Genomic DNA, 5583 nt, shown 5'->3' with positions numbered 1-5583 from the left:
AGGACTCCAGAGCCTAGGTTACAGATATGTCTCTGTAAAAGCCATTTTCTGAACAGGTCACAGAATCACAGGCCAGAGGATCATAGATTTAGATACATTAGATACCACCTAGTCCAGGAGTCCTTAATCTTTTATGTGTCATGGATCCCCTTTGGCAGTCTGATAAAACCCACTGACCCCTTCTCAGAAGTGTTTTTAAATGCATAAAATAAAATACACAGGATTAAAAAGGAAACCAATTACACTGAAATAAAAATATAATTTTCTTTTCATCTGACATCACGAAATCTATTCACAGTCCATGGACCTCAGGTTAAGAACTTTTAATCTAGTCTAATCCCTCCATTTAACAGACAATGAAACTGAGGTCCAGAGGAGGAATGATATACCCCAAGTACTACTGAGCTTAGTGGAAGATCCAGGATTCAAATCCAATTCCTCTGACCTCAAAGCCAGCACTCTTTCCACTCTTTTTTGTATGAGTCTGGAGAAAGTACAAGTAGAGAAGAGCTTTGACCTTAGAATCTGGGAGGAGAGGAGGGAGGGAGGGAGGGTGGAGAAAAGGAAACAGCATCCAATTTGGGAAGCTTCACCCTACGCACCACTGAGGAGAGAAGGATACCCCAGGGCTAGAATCCTGTACTTAAAGGTTTCTTTGGAGAGAATGTAACAGCTACAGCCTTTTTCTTCTTTATATCCCAGAGCCGAGCACATTACTTTACATCCAGCAGGTATCTAACAAATGTCTGAATGAAATCCAACATAATGGTAGCCAACTGAAAAGAGAAAGAAAGAGGGTGTGGTCTAAAACCAAGCCTACTCAGCACAATAAGAAGCAGGAGGCCCCAGGCTGCTGGGGAGGGGAAGGCTGCTGCCTGATTAGAGCCCTCAGCTAAGGAAGAGGAGGCAGAACATATGTTCTTTCTGATTCCATATCAAGGAACCATCCTATGAGTACCTCAGTTGCTACCCAAGTCCCTACAGTGATTAATTCTAATTTTGTCATAGGTCAGCCCACATCCCCCTTACCTTCCATCCAGCAGGTGGTGGTTTAGACTTTATTGTAGGGCCAGAAAAAGAGAGTGGGACAGCTTTGGAATTTGTACCCCCATAACAATCAATCAACAAGTATTTATTAAGTATCAGCTATGTGCAAAGCACCTCTACTAGGTTCTGCAAATAAGAGAGATAAAAAAGGGAAGCAGTCCCTGCCCCCAAGGATCTTATGATCTAGCAGAAGAGAAAACAGATAGATAAATAAATAGACAGACAGACAGATAGATAGACATACATATATATATATATAGGTATAGGTATATACAATACAGATACTATATAATTTGAGGAGAGGGTATGAGCAGCTGAGAGGTCAGGAAAGGTTTCATGCAGACGAGGTCACTTGAGCTTAGAGAAGGGGAGGAGGGAAGGTATTCCAGTCTGTGATCTTAGAATGCATCTCCAGGATGGAAGGATCCAGAATGCCACAGATTTAGAACAATAAGGAGATGCGGGGTTAGTCTGGAAGGACCATAATGCGCACGAAGGGGAGTACAATATAATAGGGCTGGAGGGATGAGCTAGAGCTAGTTTGTGAAGCGTATAGAAAGGGCAAAAATCTCAATTATTCAATTAAGTAGCTCATAAATGGGCTCAGTCTCCTTCCCATTCCCCTAAACAATCCAGGTTGGTTTGGCGATATTCTTGGGGCAAAAATAACCTGGCTTTGGTTCTCATTTGTCCCAATAAAGTCCAGGGTCACTAGAGTAAGGTCCCAGAGCTGCCATCCAAGGAGGTGTCCTTTCCCTATTAACTGCCCTGGGATACAGACCATGAGTGGAAGTCACCTCTATAGGGGATAAGCATGACCTTTTCTGCCTGCTCCTACATTCTGCTTGCTGGACACTCTCTCTGTCTCTCTCTCTCTGTCTCTGTCTCTCTCTCTTAACTCCCCCAGCCTGCTTCCAAAATTACCCAAAGGAGCATGTGACAAAACAGAAATTAACAATGTCAGTGACATTACAGGGAAGTTGCCTTCCTCTGGCCACTCTGCGTAGGTGGGAGCTGCCCACACAGGCAGCCTATTTCAAGTTAGAGGCCTACCCTCTTCCTTCTCCTGGGTCTGCCTCCCCTCCCAGATTCTCTCTTCCTCTCTCTATCTCATGCAGCCTCGTTTTCCGTCCTTCCTGCCCACCCCATCTCCCTACCCATCCTTCTTGGGCTGACCATTCTTTCTCAGGGTTCTTTTTTAGGATGCTGAACACCCAGTCTAAGCTGTGTTTAAGTGAAGCTATACCATTGTACCAACTGGTATCACAACTCAAATGAAAAGAAAGGGGACTCCCCCAAAAAACTGAATCCTTCTTTAAGAAAAGAAAAAACCTTGTACCTGACATTTGCATCCCTGTCGTATCTTCTAAGACATGCTGAAGACTGATAAGACATTTCTTCCCTTTCTTACCCATTCAGTCTGTCTAATATACTCACACTCAGAGTTGTGTGTCTATTCATTCTAAGTTGTATTTCACCCAAGTCAGGCTATATCATTATACCAACTGGTGTCACAACTCAAATGAAAGGAAAAGGGGGGGGGGCTTGAACCCTACTTTAAAAAAAGACAAATTCCTGTTCTTGACATCTGGTCCCTGTTGTATCTTCTAAGATGTGCAGAAGACTGCTGAGACATCTCTTCTCTTTCTTATCACAATTCTTTCCTATACACACACACACACACACACACACACACACACACGCACGCTCCATTTCTGCAATCAAGGATACCACAGTGAAGTGTGCTAGACAGGATGTTTTTGCACTGAGTTGTTTTGATGCCATTTTTGACTCATCTGATTATCTTGCTGTTCAGTCCTTTCAGTCTTGTCCTACTCTTCATGACCCCATTTGGGGTTTTCTTAGCAAAGATACTGGAGTGGTTTGCTATTTCCTTCTCCAGCTCATTTTACAGATGAGGCAAACAGGGTTAAGTGACTTGCCCAGGGTCACACAGCTGGTAAGTGTCTGAGGCAGGATTTGAACTCAGGAAGATGAGTCTTCCAGACTCCAGGCCTGGCGCTTTATCCACTGTACCACCTAGCTGTCCTCATCCGGTATCTCCCTATTTTTAAATGGATGATCTGGGACTTCTGATATAAATGACAAAGCACCTTACTGGGAAGGAGACACGGCTCCCTTTCAAGAGACATCTTCTGGAAGGGGGAAGACTCCAGGGGACTAGAGGGTCAGGGACTATACTTCTGCAAAACACCTCCTCTGTGGTTTCTTAAACAGGAACCGGACTCCTAAGGTCAAAGCTCTTCTCTACTTGTACTTTCTCCAGAATCACACAAAAAGTGCTTGCAGACAGGAGCCGGGATTTCAAGCTGGACGGATCGACTGTGGTAGCACCACCAGTAAGAGCCACACATCGAATGGAGGGAAACGTGGGAGGCAACCAGAGGCTGACAGGAGCAAGAGCTCAAGTGAAGGAGCCCATTGCTTTCCTTGAAGTCTCCTCCAAGGAAAGAACTGGTACTCAAGACACCCCAATACTCTATAACCAAGATCCCTCTTCATTCCTTATCTATATCCTAAGATTATCATAATCTTGGAAGGATCAGAATTACAAGTAACCCAGAAGACAATGGAAAGACACATGGTGGTTGAAAAGAGGCTGCAGAAATGATGACTTGCCTGAAAAGTGTCTGTGAAAACAGTTGAAAGAGGAGACAAACCCATTATGTAACGAGGGACGATAGATAAGCAACTACCCGGCACCCTTGAGATACCAATTATTTGTTGAATGATTGATTGAGGTAGCAAAAGAGAGCCAACATGGCGCCATGGCCTAGCAGATGGAAAACTGGCCTTGAAGCTGAGAATAATGGATGCCTCCCAAATGTCTGGTGGGTCCTTTATGGCAGATTTATGGAAAGATAGGGACAAGAATGCTATGGCATAAGAAGGATGAGAAAGTACTGGGGTTGGGGGTGGGAAGGAGACTGGGAGCCAGGTACCTACCTTTTCTCTGCTTCTTGCCTTCTTCCTTCCCTGACTGGGCCTTAAGCCTAGCAGCGGCCCCCCGACTTGCTAGAAACTCTCCAGGCTAAGGAATTTGATGCTTCCTTCCTACTAGTGCACTGCACCTTAGTGTGAGAGCTGTTTTGGGCAGAGGGGGTGAAGGCAACAGCTTCATCAGCCCTGAGTCAGGAACCCCTCTGCCTTCTCTCCAGTAACTTAAAGGAGAGGGACAAATGACATTTCTCCACCTAGGAGGTTCTCAAGGCCACGGGCCTGGGCTGAAGCAGGTCACCACTCAGGCAAGCTAATTTTCAGAAAATTATCAGCTGTGATCTCTCCAAACAAGGTTGTGCTTTTTTGGGAAAGGCTCTGGTACGTGCTAGTTGGAATATTTTCCATTTGTTTGTGCTGCCACCTGAACTCCACTCCCCTGCAGGCAGGACGAGTTCTGCTGCAGTGTTCTGGTTGGAAGAAAGGTCCCCTGCTTCCCCCTTGGAGACATAACCACGGGCTCCAGAAGAGCTCAGCTGGGTGTCTCCAGAGGGTCTTTCAGATGGAGAAATGAAATTTGAAGACAAAGTAAGGAATTATTGTCTGATGGAGGGATCAAGTCTAGATTTCCCAACATATTTGTTCCCTGTGGTTCAAGAAGACAAAGGGGCTTAGGGCATCAAGGGAAAGAGGTGAGATGAGAAATACAAGCAGGTTTTATTACTGGCATTCCTTCATTTATCCACTGCTCCCTAAAATTTCCCCCCCCAACCCGCACCAGACAGTACTAAAGAAACACAAAACACTCCAGTCGAATAGCTCACGTTTCATATGAGAAAGTCAAAGGGTAGGAAGGAGAAGAGGGAAAGTGGTCAAGCTTATGCCAGTCTCCATTTTGTCCTTTTCCTTTAAAGATGGTGTGCCAACCATGACATCTTCACCCCAAACCCTCTTCTTTCCTAAGAATTTGAAGCAGGTCAATTCAAACAGAGAAAACAAGTGTTTCTCTGTGCTCTGATCCCACTCCATCCCACCCACCTCCCCAAATCATTCAGGGCCAGCAATGGGACTATCCCATCTAATCCTCTGTGCCCATTTGGGTCACAGCCAGACTGAGGCTGGCAAGACAGCCACGTGTAACACACTGTGACCTTAACCCAATGATAAGTGCTCATCAGACATTGTCAGGGCAAACTGACTCGCTAAGTTACACAACCAAGCAGCTCACAGGGGAGGCATCTGGGGAAGGAAAAGAATCGGATGGTAACAGGTCAGAAAGGAAAGGGCCCGCACTTCCCACGGGAACTTGCTAGTGCTGTCCACTCTAGACACCTGTTTTATTCCTTTCTCTCCTATTCTACCCAGTGATAGGGATAGGGGCTGGTCTTGTGATTACTTGTATCCCCTTGGCACAGAATAGGCACTTAATAAATTTCATGTTGATTGATTGATTCGTTAGTACAAGGGACTCTCAGTAAGGAAACTCCCCCAACAAATGCAGGCCAGAATCTTTCCTGAAACTTTGAGTCTTAGAGAGAGTTATCTAGAGCATTAAGAGGTTAAGTAATTTATCCAAAG

The 5583-nt window shown here is 45.2% G+C and overlaps 1 protein-coding gene across 1 annotated transcript in view; it reads right to left on the bottom strand.

Annotated features, from left to right (window-relative positions):
* The window catches only part of LOC114049591 (inositol-trisphosphate 3-kinase B-like), a 164596-nt gene that overhangs the window by 18815 nt on the left and 140198 nt on the right, over positions 1–5583 (bottom strand). The window lies entirely within an intron of this gene.

This window comes from Vombatus ursinus, unplaced genomic scaffold (genome assembly GCF_900497805.2).
Source record: "Vombatus ursinus unplaced genomic scaffold, bare-nosed wombat genome assembly UNPS02014798.1, whole genome shotgun sequence".
NCBI classification, from domain to species: domain Eukaryota; kingdom Metazoa; phylum Chordata; class Mammalia; order Diprotodontia; family Vombatidae; genus Vombatus; species Vombatus ursinus.
Note: the sequence above shows the minus strand (reverse complement) of the source record. Positions and strands in the feature narration are given on the sequence as shown.